Here is a 15,243-nt window from a genome sequence, read left to right on the forward strand (position 1 = left end):
AGCAATCACATCCTTCCTATAGTGAGGCGACCAGAACTGCACACAGTACTCCAGCTGTGGCCTCACCAGCGTTTTGTACAGCTCCATCATAACCTCCCTGCTCTTATATTCTATGCCTCGGCTAATGAAGGCAAGTATCCCATATGCCTTTTTAACCACCTTATCTACCTGTTCCGCTGCCTTCAGGGATCTATGTACATGTACACCAAGGTCCCTCTGACCCTCTGTACTTCCTAGGGTCCTACCACTCATTGTGTATTCCCTTGCCTTATTTGTCCATCCAAAATGCATCACCTCGCACTTTTCAGGGTTAAATTCCATTTGCCACTTTTTCGCCCATCTGACCAACCCGTTTATATCGTCCTGTAGCCTGAGGCTTTCCTCCTCGCAATTTACCACCCCACCAATTTTCGTGTCATCTGCGAACTTACTGATCATACCTTTTACATTCTCATCCAAATCATTTATGTAGATCACAAACAACAAGGGACCCAGCACCGATCCCTGAGGTACCCCACTGGACACAGGCTTCCAGTCACAAAAGCATCCTTCGACCATCACCCTCTGCCTCCTGCCACTCAGCCAGTTTAGGATCCAACGCGCCAAGGCCCCCTGGATCCCATGGGCTCTTACCTTCTTGACCAGTCTCCTATGCGGGACTTTGTCAAAAGCTTTACTGAAGTCCATGTAAACCACATCCACAGCATTTCCCTCATCCACCCCCCTAGTCACCCCCTCGAAAAATTCAATCAGATTTGTCAGACATGATTTACCCTTGACAAAGCCATGCTGACTATCCCCGATTAATCCTTGCCTCTCCAAGTGGAGACTAATTTTGTCCCTCAGAATTTTTTCCAATAATTTCCCTACCACAGATGTTAGGCTCACTGGCCTGTAATTCCCTGGTTTATCCCTGCTACCCTTCTTGTATAATGGTACTACATTAGCTGTTCTCCAGTCCTCTGGTACATCCCCTGTGGCCAGAGAGGTTCTGAAAATTTGTGTCAGAGCCCCTGCAATCTCCTCCTTTGCCTCCCACAGCAGCCTGGGATACATCTCGTCCGGGCCTGGGGATTTATCCACTTTTTGGCCTGCTAAAACCGCTAGCACCTCCTCCCTCTCGATGCTAATATGTTCAAGTATGTCACAGTCCCCTTGCCCGATTTCTATGTCTGCATCGTCTCTCTCCATAGTGAACACCGATGCAAAAAATTCATTTAAAACCCCGCCTACATCATCTGGCTCTACACACAGATTGCCACTTTGGTCCCTAATGGGCCCTACCCTTTCCCTGGTTATCCTCTTGCCCTTAATATACTTATAAAACATCTTAGGATTTTCCTTTATTTTGCTCGCCAGTGTTATTTCATGGCCCCTCCTCGCCCTCCTAATTTCTTTTTTAATTATGCCCCTGCACTTTTTATACTCCTCTAGGGCTTCTTCCGTCTTTAGTCTTTTGTAACTACCAAAAGCCCCCCTTTTATTTCTAATGCATTTTTGTATATCCCTTGTCATCCAAGGTTCCCTTTGCTTGTTGGTCCCACCCTTGACCTTTACAGGAACATGTTGGCGTTGTACTCTCTCTATTTCCCTTCTGAAAGTCTCCCACTGTCTTGATGTGGATTTTCCTATAAGTAGCTGCTCCCAGTCCACTTTGGCCAGATCCTGCCTTATCATATTAAAATCGGCCTTCCCCCAATTTAGAACCCTTATTTCCGGGCTGTCTTTGTCTTTTTCCATGACCACCTTAAATCTCACCGAATTATGGTCACTGTCGCCAAAATGCTCCCCTACTGACACTTCCACCACTTGCCCGGCTACATTCCCCAGAATTAGGTCCAGTATCGCCCCCTCTCTTGTAGGACTTTCTACATGTTGGCTCAAAAAGCTCTCCTGGATGCACTTTAAGAATTCTGCACCCTCTAAACCTTTCACACTCTGACTATCCCAATTAATATTGGGGAAGTTGAAATCCCCCACTATTATTACCCTATTATTTTCGCACTTTTCTGAGATTTGCCTACATATCTGTTCCTCTATCTCCCCCTGACTGTTTGGGGGCCTATAGTACACTCCCAGCAAAGTGCTTGCCCCCTTTTTGTTTTTAAGTTCTACCCATATGGCCTCATTAGAGGAACCCGCTAATATATCATCCCTCCTTACAGCAGTAATTGACTCCTTAATTAATATTGCAACACCCCCTCCCCTTTTACACCCCCCTCTGTCTCGCCTGAAGATTCTATACCCCGGAATATTGAGCTGCCAGTCCTGACCCTCCCTCAACCATGTCTCCGTGATAGCAACAATATCGTACTCCCATGTGTTCAGCAACAACTTCAGTTCATCCACCTTATTTGCAAGACTCCTTGCATTAAAATAAATGCCTTCCAGCCCTGCCATATTCCCTTTTGCCTTCACATATTTGCTCTGCCTTGTTTTTTTCTCTGTGTTTGGCTGTAAATCACCCCCTGCTATAGCTCCACTCTGTACCCCATCCCCCTGCCTATCCAGTCTTTCCTCAGAGCTAAGATTCTCGACTCCCAGCAACATCCTTGTAAATCTCCTCTGTACCCTCTCTAGTGCAATCACATCTTTCCTGTAATGTGGTGACCAGAACTGCACGCAGTACTCTAGCTGAGGCCTAACTAGTGTTTTATACAGTTGAAGCATAACCCCCCTGCTCTTGTATTCAATGCCACGGCTAATAAAAGCAAGCTTTCCGTATGTCTTCTTAACCACCATATCTACCTGGCCTGCTACCTTCGGGGATCTGTGGACATGCACTCCAAGGTCCCTTTGTTCCTCTACACTACTCAGTGTCCTACCATTTAATGTGTATTCTCTTTCCTTGTTAGCCCTCCCCAAATGCATTACCTCACACTTCTCCGGATTGAATTCCATTCACCACTGTTCTGCCCACCTGACCAATTTATTGATATCTTCCTGCAGTCTACAGCTTCCTTCTTCAGTATCAACCACACAGCCAATTTTAATATCATCTGCAAACTTCTTAATCATACCCGCTATATTCAAGTCTAGATCGTTGATATATACCACAAAAAGCAAGGGACCTAGTACGGAGCCCTGCGGAACCCTACTGGAAACAACCTTCCAGTCACAAAAACACCCATCAACCATTACCCTCTGCTTCCTGTCTCCGAGCCAGTTTTGAATCCAACTTGACACTTTGCTCTGGATCCCATGGGCTTTTAACTTCGTGACCAGTCTGCCATGTGGAACCTTATCAAAAGCCTTGCTAAAGTCCATATACACTACATCAAACACACTACCCTCATCTACCCTCCTTGTTACCTCCTCAAAAAATTCAATCAAGTTTGTCAGACATGACCTTCCCTTAACAAATCTGTATTGATTATCCTTAATTAATCCGTGTCTTTCTAAATGAAGATTTATCCTGTCCTTCAGAATTCTTTCCAATAATTTTCCCACTACCAAGGTTAGGCTGACTAGCCATGGAATCTTTTACGTCCATCTGAGAGAGCAGACAGGGCCTCGGTTTAATCTGTGCGACCGTGCAGCATTCCCTCAGCACTGCACTGAATTGTCAGCCTGGATTTTTTTTGTCCTCAAGTCCGAGTGGGACTTGAACCCACAACCTTCTGACTCAGAGGGAAGTGTGCTACCCACTTAAAATTTTTTAAAATTAATATACTTTATTGAACGGTAAGAACATTTACAACATTATGATCATTTCATTGTATGATACAAATCAATTCCACCGCTCTGCACAGCCATTCCGCCACCACATTTTAACATCAAAACCTGAAGTTTAATTTGTCTCCTGTAACATATATTAATCAATTGTACTTTAAAAATTGAGTGTGCTGCCCACTGAGCCACAGCTGACACAGCTCGCCCAACACTCCTGTCTCCAATTCCCTGTTGAAAGTTCCTGTTGAATCTGCTCCCACTGCCCTTTCAGGCCGCGCATTACTGTCTGAGGCTGGTGGGTTATTCTGGGATGTTGGCTTGGCTGAGGGTTCACATGCTTATTATGGGCTGTGGGGTTGCTATGGGCCGGGGCCCTGCTTATTATGGGCTGTGGGGTTGCTATGGGCGCCCTGCTTATTATGGGCTGTGGGGTTGCTATGGGCGCCCTGCTTATTATGGGCTGTGGGGTTGCTATGGGCGCCCTGCTTATTATGGGCTGTGGGGTTGCTATGGGCCGGGGCCCTGCTTATTATGGGCTGTGGGGTTGCTATGGGCGCCCAGCTTATTATGGGCTGTGGGGTTGCTATGGGCCGGGGCCCTGCTTATTATGGGCTGTGGGCGCCCTGCTTATTATGGGCTGTGGGGTTGCTATGGGCGCCCTGCTTATTATGGGCGCCCTGCTTATTATGGGCTGTGGGGTTGCTATGGGCCCGGGTTATTATGGGCTGTGGGGTTGCTATGGGCCCGGGTTATTATGGGCTGTGGGGTTGCTATGGGCGCCCTGCTTATTATGGGCTGTGGGGTTGCTATGGGCCGGGGCCCTGCTTATTATGGGCTGTGGGGTTGCTATGGGCCCGGGTTATTATGGGCTGTGGGGTTGCTATGGGCGCCCTGCTTATTATGGGCTGTGGGGTTGCTATGGGCGCCCTGCTTATTATGGGCTGTGGGGTTGCTATGGGCGCCCTGCTTATTATGGGCTGTGGGGTTGCTATGGGCCGGGGCCCTGCTTATTATGGGCTGTGGGGTTGCTATGGGCGCCCTGCTTATTATGGGCTGTGGGGTTGCTATGGGCGCCCTGCTTATTATGGGCCGGGGCCCTGCTTATTATGGGCTGTGGGGTTGCTATGGGCGCCCTGCTTATTATGGGCTGTGGGGTTGCTATGGGCCCGGGGCCCTGCTTATTATGGGCTGTGGGGTTGCTATGGGCCGGGGCCGCTGTGCTGACGCTGGCCGCGGGGGGGCGCCGGGGCCCGGGGTTGGGGTTTCGGGGAGAGCGGCGGGAGGAGAGGAGAGGAGAGGCCGGCACCAGCACCAGCACCAGCGGAGAGTCCGGGCCTTGCACTGCCGGTAAGGGGTGCAGCGACTGGGGCGCCGGGGGTTGGGTTAGAGAGGCCGAGGGGGAGGCCTGGGCCTGGGCCTGAGCCGAGCCCGCCGGCGGGTGAAGGAGGCCCGGACCCTGGACTCTCCTACCCGGGAGAACCGCCGCTTCATCCCAGCGCCGGCCCCGGGGCCCTGGCAGCGGCCGCTCCTCGGCCAGAGTCCCCCTGGGCCCGGCCCAGGCCGCACCCCACACTGCAGGGGGTATGGGGAGGCCTGGGCCTGGCGTGACGCCCTGAGGCGCTGGATCTGGATCTGGAGCGGCAGTCGGCGGGGCCGGGGCCGGGGTGATGCAGTTGGCTGGTGATGTGGCTCTGGTTGGGGGGCCTGGCCCTCTAAGGCCACAAGGGCCAGTAATTGGGCCCATCCTGAGGTCGAGTGGCGGCAGGTCTTCCTGAGGATGGCGGGGGAGCTCCGGGAGCTCAGAGTACCGGGCTGGATCCGGGCTCACTGCTCTGTGTGTGTGTGTGTGTGTGTGTGTGTGTGTCTCTGTCTGTGTGTGTCTGTCTCTGTCTGTGTGTCTCTGTCTGTCTCTGTCTGTGTGTGTCTGTCTCTGTCTGTTTGTGTGTCTGTGTGTGTCTCTGTCTGTGTGTCATATCACAGGGAACTCCTCCATGCAGTCCTGAGTCTGGGTCCCTGGTCTTTGGGCAGTAAGGACAGTCTTGTGTTCTGTTAGGAGCCCAAACTCTTAAATTCCCTCCCTAAACCTCTCCGCCTCTCTCTTTTTTAAGACACTCCTTAAAACATAGAAACATAGAAGATAGGAGCAGGAGTAGGCCATTCGGCCCTTCGAGCCTGCTCCGCCATTCAATGAGATCATGGCTGATCATCCAAATTCAGTGCCCTGTCCCTGCCTTCTCCCCATATCCCTTGATCCCTTTAGCCTCAAGAAATATATCCAACTCTTTCTTGAATATATTTAATGAACTGGCCTCCACCGCCCTCTGTGGCAGAGAATTCCACAGGTTCACCACTCTCTGGGTGAAGAAATTCCTCCTCATTTCAGTCCTAAATGGCTTACCCCTTATCCTTAGACTATGACCCCTGGTTCTGGACTCCCCGGCCATCCGAAACATCCTTCCTGCATCTAGTCTGTCCAGACTTGACAGAATTTTATAGGTTTCGATGAGATCCCCTCTCAATCTTCTAAACGCCAGTGAGTATAAGCCCAATCGACACAATCTCTCCTCATACGTCATTCCTGCCATCCCAGGTATCAGCCTGGTGAATCTTCGCTGCACTCCCTCCATGGCAAGAACGTCCTTCCTCAGGTAAGGTGACCAAAACTGCACACAATACTCAAGGTGCGGTCTCACCAAGGCCCTGTACAACTGTAGCAAGACATCCTTGTTCCTGTACTCGAACCCTCTTGCTACAAAAGCCAACATACCATTTGCCTTCTTAACCGCCTGCTGCACCTGCATGCTTACCTTCAGCGACTGGTGCACAAGGACACCCAGATCTCTTTGCACTTCCCCTTCTCCCAATCTATTGCCATTCAAATAATAATCTGCTTTCCTGTTTTTGCCACCAAAGTGGATAACCTCACATTTATCCACATTATAGTGCATTTGCCATGTTTCTGCCCAATCACCCAACCTGTCCAAATCGTACTGGAGTTTCCCGACATCCTCCTCGCAGCTTACCCTCCCGCCCAGCTTTGTGTCGTCTGCAAATTTGGAGATATTACATCCAATTCCCTCGTCCAGATCATTAATATATATTGTGAACAGCTGGGGTCTTAGGACCGATCCTTGCGGTACCCCACTAGTCACTGCCTGCCACTCGGAAAACGACCCGTTTATTCCAACTCTTTGCTTTCTGTCCGCCAGCCAGTTCTCTATCCAAGTCAATACCTTGCCCCCAATCCCATGTGCCTTAATTTTGCACGCTAATCTCTTGTGTGGGACCTTATCGAAAGCCTTCTGAAAGTCCAAATACACCACATCCACTGGTTCTCCCTTATCTATTTTACCAGTTACATCCTCAAAAAATTCCAGAAGATTAGTCAAGCATGATTTACCTTTTGTAAATCCATGTTGACTTTGTCCGATCCTGTCACTGCTTTCCAAGTGCTCTGCTATTACATCTTTTATAATAGACTCTAGCATTTTCCCCACTACCGATGTTAGGCTTACCGGTCTATAATTCCCCGCTTTTTCTCTACCACCTTTTTTGAATAGTGGGGTAACATTAGCTACCCTCCAATCCATGGGTACCGTTCCAGAGTCTATCGAGTTCTGGAAGATGACCAGTAATGCATCTACTATCTCTAGGGCCACTTCCTTAAGTACCCTGGGATGTAGACCATCAGGCCCTGGGGATTTGTCGGCCTTCAGTCCCATCAATTTCCCTAACACCATTTCCCTACAAATACTGATTTCTTTCAGTTCCTCCCTTTCATCAGACCCTATGTTCCCCGGCATCTCTGGGAGGTTATTTGTGTCCTCCTTTGTGAAGACAGAACCAAAGTATATATTTAGTTGTTCTGCCATTTCCTTGTTTCCCATTATAAATTCCCCTGATTCTGACTGTAAGGGACCTACGCTTGACTTCACCAATCTTTTTCTCTTCACATATCTATAAAAGCTTTTACAGTCAGTTTTTATGTTCCCTGCTAGCTTACTCTCATTCTATTTTCCCTTTCTTAATTAATCCCTTTGCCGAATCCTAAACTGCTCCCATTCCTCAGGATTATTGCTTTTTCTAGCCAATTTATATGTCCTCTCCTTGGATCTTATGCTATCCCTAATTTCCCTTGTTAGCCATGGTTGAGTCACCTTTTTTGTTTTATTTTTATGCCAAACATACCTCTTTGACCAAGGTTTTGGTCATCTGTCCTAATATGTGGCTCGGTGTCGAATTTTGTCTGATTTAAGGCTTCTGTGAAGCGCCTTGGGACATTTTACTATGTTAAAGGCACTATATAAATACAAGTTGTTTCATATTTGTACTCGTGCTGCTGAATCTGCCGTTAAATGTGAATAGAGGTGAAGGTCAGAAGCCAGGCCTTTGCAGCAGAAGCCTCATATATTTGAATTTGATTGCTTGATTCCCTCAGACAGACTCTGCATAGCTTGATTCCCGCTCTGCTGTTAGATGATTGCAATAATTTGACCCTTGTGCTCCGAGAATTAATTCAGCCAGTGTTCCTGCTCCTGGATACTGTATGTGTGTGGCTCTCGGGCAAGGACAGAATCTTGCTGGGCTGTGATGCCCCTTCTAGTTTTCTTCTTTCGTACGGTGTTAGCAAATCAAATGTCAATATCTAAGTCAGATATCTAGGCCAAAGCTTCCAGTATAACAGCGTGGATATCTTGCAGGCTGCCTGTGAATTTCCTCTGAGGGCAGTGCTCAATGATGTGCTCCAGGGTCTGATCAGGAGCTCCACAGTCGCATGGTGGGGATGCTTTAATCTTCCATCTATGGAGAAGGTGGCAGCATCTACCATGACCAGTTCTGAGGCGGTTGATGGTTGTCCACTGTTTGCGAGGAAGGTTTGATCCTTCAGGTTGTACTGTGGAGCCCTCAATAAGGAATTCATTCCGTATGTCATAGTTCTTCTAAGCATTTTGCCATTGGTCATCAAGGCTGAGGGGAGATCGCTGCAGGGTTTCGGCGACGGTCCAAAATGGCCTTTTAGATTTGAGACGAGTTGGTGGCAGTTGTTCAAGTCGGCCTGGATCGTGTCTTTGCTGGTGTAGTGGTTGTATTCTCTGGAGACTGCATATTTGCAGCGTAGGTGTGGTGGTGCGATGTTTGCAAGCACGGGCAGCCAAGGTACTGGTGATAATTCGCATAGTAGAATTCAGCTGGACATCAACGGATTTGACATGCGGACTTGATAGCCATGCCGGAGAGCAGTACTCCGCTGTAGGGTACACCAGGGCGAGTGCTGCCGTACGGCGGGGTTTGAGTGTCTGCTCCCCATGTGGATCCGCCGAGTTTCTGGATCAAGTTAACCCTACTCTTTAGTTTCTTCCCAAGGTTCTGGAGATGTTGTCTATATGACAGGGTGCGATCGAGCGTGACTCCTAAATAGGGTTTTTTGTCACGGTTTACCTCTGCGCCGCAAAAGGAGACTTTCAAAGGTTGGTTTGCTTGATGGATGTTGAGGTGGAATGTTGAGGTGACCGTCTTTTGTGGGTTTGGCATCGGCAGAAGTAGGCCTCCATCCTCGGTAAATCACTGGTCAGGGTCTCCTCGGTGACGGACAGATTCATGTTTTGCATGGCCAAGGCAATGTCATCAGCGTATACGAACTTGCGGGACTCTGTTTCAGGCAGGTCACTGGTGTAAACGTTGAATAATATGGGTGCCAGGACAGAACCCTGTGGGAGTCCGTTGTTCAATGTCCCAGATCTGCTCTTCTGGGTGGCAGAGTACACACGGAAGTGTCGGTGGCTAAGCTTGGAGTTGAGATGGATCGTTGTTAAGCAGAAAGCTTGAAAAGCAGTCCATGCTTCCGTACTGTGTCATATGCCGCTGACAGGCCCACGAGTGCTCCGGCGGTCTTGAGCTGGCGCTGGAAGCCTGCTTCGAAATGCGTTGTTAAAGCTACCACTTGGTCGCAGCAGTTACGGCCGCTCCGGAAGCCTGCCTACTACTCAGGAATGGTTGGCTCGATGATGGGGGCTAGTCTGTGGAGTAGTAGCCTCTCCAGCATTTTATAACTAGTGCAAAGTAAGGCGATCGGACGGTAGCTGGAGGCTTCTCACAAGCATTCTTCCCCTGCTTCAGGAAGGCAATTATTTTAGTCTCCTTCCAAATTGGTGGAATTTTACCAGTTGCCAGTACCTCGGAGAAGGAGGTCAACCATCTCTTCGCTTTGGGTCCCAGTGCTTTTAAGAATTCTGGGTAAGCAACATCTGGACCAGCAGCTTTTCCCGATTTGGTTGTCTAGAGGGCTGCGTTTAGTTCATCAAAGGTGAACGGATCAGACATAGTTGACGATCTTGGGGCCGCCATCAAGTTTGTCGAAAGCTGCCGCTTCACTTGGCGTTGAAATTATTTGTTCACAGCCTTTGATGTTTGTATCAAGTGCGATGCGATGGTGTCGCTCTGATGGTCGTCCTGTGTTTATAGGCGGGGTTTGGCCCGTGCTTTCCTGCTGGAGTGAGTGAAGTTAATCTTCTCCACAAGGTTCCTCCAACGTTCACGTCTCGCTGAGTTCAAGGGCGGTTTGGCTGGATTCTTGTTCAGTGAAGACTCCTGGTAGAGAGCCTCGCTTTCTTCCATCCAACAAGGAATATATCTTTCTAAACCCTCGAGGTATACTGCATTTTGTGGCAGCTTTAATAATTCCAATAAATCTGTTGAAGGCATTGGTGGTTGGTGGAATCCACCTGAAGTTGGTGTCAACTGACCGTTGGAAGGTTTCCCAGTCTGCTGTTTCTGAAGTTCCATCGTGGTTCTGGTGTTGATGTAGTGACAGGAATTTCGATGCCAACGTTGATGATTGAGGGTCTGTGTTGACTGTTGGGGAAGTCGTCAAGAACGGTTCTGGAGGCAATGATTGGGTTTCCTTTGCTGTCTTTAGAGAGGAAACATAAGTCTGGGTTATATTCTCTCTGCCGCCTTGACAAATGAAACGTACCTCGATCTCTGGCTTCAAAAAGGAGGAATTTATTCTCCAGTGAAGCCTACAATTGCTTCTCCATTCTAGTCGGCGTCTGCAGAGCCCCACATTGTGTGGTGGCTGTTAAAATCTCTGAGATGGATGGATGTTGGCTAGGAGGGAGCGGTGGGTCAGGCCACTGTACGAGTGGCGGTTTGTAGACGTTGCAGATTGTTCGCTCTCCCACACGTACTGCTGTAGTGAAAACTCCAGCAGTCCTGGTACGCTCGAGTTCAGCGCAGCCTTCGATGCCTTGTTTGACAGAGCACGCCAGGCCATATTTGGGATGGTTATTGAAAGCGATTAGGTCAAAACCTGTGATCCGTCCTCTTGTGTCGAACTGGTGGATGTGTTCGAAGTGTGTTTCTTCAAGAACCAGGACATCGACACTATCCTTCTAGTCAAATAGCCTACTGCGATTCACTGTCCAAACTTGCAAATGAAGAACCACCTGGGTAAGGTACTGGAGGGCAGTTGGCACTGATGGAATTTACCCCTGTGAGAATTGGGGCTTTCAAGAAGGTGGGGAGAAAAAAGATTCAACGAGATGCCCAACTTACTGGACCAAGGGCTGGTTTTCACGAGCTGACAGTTGCAAAGATTCTACATTCTGTGCTGTGTGAGACACGTCATCTTGGGGACATCACGGCCCAACAAGACCTGGACGGTGTTCAGGCTTGGGCCGATAAGTGGCAGTTAACATTTGTGCCATACAAGTGCCAGGCAATGACCATCTCCAACAAGCGAGAGTCCAACCACCGCCCCTTGACATTCAATGGCATTACCATCACCGATTCCCCACCATCAACATCCTGGGGGGTCACCATTAACCAGAAACTTAACTAGGCCAGTCACATAGTGTCAAATACTGTGCCAACAAGAGCAGGTCAGAGGTTGGGTATTCTGCAGCGAGTTTCTCACCACCTGACTCCCCAAAGCCTTTCCACCATCTACAAGGCACAAGTAAGGAGTGTGACTGAATACTCTCCACTTGCCTGGATGAGTGCAACTCCAAGAAGCTCGACACCATCCAGGACAAAGCAGCCCGCTTGATTGACACCCCATCCACCACCTTAAACATTCACTCCCTCCACCACCGGCGTACCGTGGCTGCAGTGTGTACCATCTACAAGATGCACTGCAGCAACTCGCCAAGGCTTCTTCGGCAGCACCTCCCAAACCCGCGACCTCTTCCACCTAGAAGGGCAAGGGCAGCAGGCGCATGGGAACACCACCACCTCCAAGTTCCCCTCCAAGTCACACACCATCCACACTTGGAAATATATCGGCTGTTCCTTCACTGTCCCTGGGTCAAAATCCTGGAACTCCCTCCCTAACAGCACTGTGGGAGTACCTTCACCACACGGACTGCAGCGGTTCAAGAAGGCGGCTCCCCACCACCTTCTGGAGGGCAATTAGGGATGGGCAATAAATGCCGGCCTTGCCAGCAACGCCCACATCCCATGAATGAATTAAATAAATAAATAAATACATTTTCCTTCTAAAGGACAGTATGTGGGTAATGGAGAGAAAACTGCAGTCCATTCTGAATGGAGTTGTGTGAATGCTCTTCCAGCTCTTCCTATCCGTTGCCTATGGTAGAGCTCCGGAAGAAAAACGACCTGTTTTCAGTTTTATTCTCTGGATGTGGTGTCACTGGCAAGGCTGTCATTTATTGTCGACCCCTCGTTCCCCTGAGAAGGTGGTGGTGGGCCTTCCTGAACCACTGCACGTAGGCTTGGCTGGGCCATGTCGGAGGGCAGTTTGGAATCGATCACGCTGTGGGGCCGGAGTCACATACAGGCCAGGACAGCAGGTTTCCTTCCCTAATGGGTTTTCCCAACAATGGACAGCTTCATGGCCACTTTTACTGTTCCCAGCTTTTTATTGATAGACCCAAGCGCGGGCGGGCGGTGTTGTGGTGTAAACTCTGCAGCCTGTTGGCCAAGTTTTTGTGTGAAAGTGCAGGCTCGTTTTCTCACCGGACCTGCTGAAAACGGATGCTTCACACTTGGCATTTTATGTAAGTTTTTCACTAGCCGGGAGCTCGCTACTTGTGCAGTGGGGTGGAGGCTCGGCTTCAAGTGGCGGATGTCAGGATGCTGCATTTAAAGGAGTCAAATAGTTAAAATTGCAGTGTTTTTTAATAAAAAAAAACCTGCTGCACCGTGCTCCTTCCCCCCCCCCCCCCCCCCCACCCCCCAGGTCACAGTGGGCAGCAGCTAACTCATGCCAGCATATTCGAGTGTTTGATGCTCCTGGCTTAGGAGTAAAGCGAGCGGCTGCCACATTGGGTGGGAGGTCGGTGCGTATTTGAGTTCTTGTTTGAACACGTGCGATACTGGGGAATTTGTTTATTTTACACCATTGTAGTGGATGTGGCTCCATGGTCTGCTTCAGTCCCTCGTGTGACTCCAGGATTGGGCACTGATGGGCAGTGGGTGTGACTCCAGGGTGGAGCACTGATGGGCAGTGGGTGTGACTCCAGGTGGAGCACTGATGGGCAGTGGGTGTAACTCCAGGGTGGAGCACTGATGGGCAGTGAGTGTGACTCCAGGGTGGAGCACTGATGGGCAGTGGGTGTAACTCCAGGGTGGAGCACTGATGGGCAGTGGGTGTAACTCCGGGGTGGAGCACTGATGGGCAGTGGGTGTAACTCCAGGTGGAGCACTGATGGGCAGTGGGTGTGACTCCAGGGTGGAGCACTGATGGGCAGTGGGTGTGACTCCAGGTGGAGCACTGATGGGCAGTGAGTGTAACTCCAGGTGGAGCACTGATGGGCAGTGGGTGTGACTCCAGGGTGGAGCACTGATGGGCAGTGGGTGTGACTCCAGGGTGGAGCACTGATGGGCAGTGGGTGTAACTCCGGGGTGGAGCACTGATGGGCAGTGGGTGTAACTCCGGGGTGGAGCACTGATGGGCAGTGGGTGTGACTCCAGGGTTGGGCACTGATGGGCAGTGAGTGTAACTCCGGGGTGGAGCACTGATGGGCAGTGGGTGTAACTCCAGGGTGGAGCATTGATGGGCAGTGGGTGTGACTCCAGGTGGAGCACTGATGGGCAGTGGGTGTAACTCCAGGTGGAGCACTGATGGGCAGTGAGTGTAACTCCAGGTGGAGCACTGATGGGCAGTGAGTGTAACTCCAGGTGGAGCACTGATGGGCAGTGAGTGTAACTCCGGGGTGGAGCACTGATGGGCAGTGGGTGTAACTCCAGGGTGGAGCATTGATGGGCAGTGGGTGTGACTCCAGGGTGGAGCACTGATGGGCAGTGAGTGTAACTCCAGGTGGAGCACTGATGGGCAGTGAGTGTAACTCCAGGTGGAGCACTGATGGGCAGTGGGTGTGACTCCAGGGTGGAGCACTGATGGGCAGTGAGTGTAACTCCAGGTGGAGCACTGATGGGCAGTGAGTGTAACTCCGGGGTGGAGCACTGATGGGCAGTGGGTGTAACTCCAGGGTGGAGCATTGATGGGCAGTGGGTGTGACTCCAGGGTGGAGCACTGATGGGCAGTGGGTGTGACTCCAGGTGGAGCACTGATGGGCAGTGAGTGTAACTCCAGGTGGAGCACTGATGGGCAGTGGGTGTGACTCCAGGGTGGAGCACTGATGGGCAGTGGGTGTGACTCCAGGGTGGAGCACTGATGGGCAGTGGGTGTAACTCCGGGGTGGAGCACTGATGGGCAGTGGGTGTAACTCCGGGGTGGAGCACTGATGGGCAGTGGGTGTGACTCCAGGGTGGAGCACTGATGGGCAGTGGGTGTGACTCCAGGGTGGAGCACTGATGGGCAGTGGGTGTAACTCCAGGTGGAGCACTGATGGGCAGTGAGTGTAACTCCAGGTGGAGCACTGATGGGCAGTGGGTGTGACTCCAGGGTGGAGCACTGATGGGCAGTGGGTGTGACTCCAGGGTGGAGCACTGATGGGCAGTGGGTGAAACTCCAGGGTGGAGCACTGATGGGCAGTGGGTGTAACTCCAGGGTGGAGCACTGATGGGCAGTGGGTGTAACTCCAGGGTGGAGCACTGATGGTTACTGTTGTTGTCTGTCAGAGCTAGTTGGAACAGTTGGACGGGTGACAAACCGTGATTTGAAACTATATTGAAGCGAGTGAGTTTTTCCCATTGTGTATTGGTTCCTAAGCCCCATTCAGAGTGCTGGCCAAATAGTGAATACAAGAAGGTTGGGGGGAAATGGAAGGTGTAAGCTATCGAACTAGATAATGTAAAGTGCTGTCATTCAGTGTAATGTTCCAGCTGTGGGTGATCTGTGAATGGCCGGGTCCCGCGGGGCGGCGGCGGCGAGGGGAGGCCACGCATCACTGGATCTTCCTGGTGCCGTTGGGAGTGTCGAGGGTGGCAGCGGTGAACCCGAGGGTGGCAGCGGTGAACCAAAGGATGTCTCGAATGCCGACTGATGGGATGGTATGGGACAAATCTAGGTGCCTTGCCTGGGGCTCTAGCTGGTGTCTGATTTCTTGCCAAACATACCATCAGTGCAAACCACCATTGCAGTGTCTTAAGATCAAAAGCCTATGTCTCTGGGGCCTAAAAGCAGTGGGTTGTCTAACGTGTGTCAAA

The 15,243-nt window shown here is 50.6% G+C and overlaps 1 protein-coding gene across 2 annotated transcripts in view; it reads left to right on the forward strand.

The window, feature by feature from the left end:
- The first annotated feature begins 4,955 nt into the window (after positions 1–4,955).
- LOC147105419 (serine/threonine-protein kinase 38) overlaps positions 4,956–15,243 on the forward strand; it is a 175,617-nt gene continuing 165,329 nt past the window's right edge. Inside the window, exon 1 of one of the 2 annotated variants that reach the window (XM_086011719.1) lies at positions 4,956–5,019. The gene's annotated coding sequence lies outside the window, so the exon portion shown is untranslated. The remainder of the gene's footprint in view (positions 5,020–15,243) is intronic. The other variant, XM_086011717.1, reaches the window with a different exon arrangement.

The sequence above is a fragment of the Somniosus microcephalus genome, chromosome 18 (genome assembly GCF_052327205.1).
Source record: "Somniosus microcephalus isolate GS21.2 chromosome 18, FLI_Smic_1.0, whole genome shotgun sequence".
NCBI classification, from domain to species: domain Eukaryota; kingdom Metazoa; phylum Chordata; class Chondrichthyes; order Squaliformes; family Somniosidae; genus Somniosus; species Somniosus microcephalus.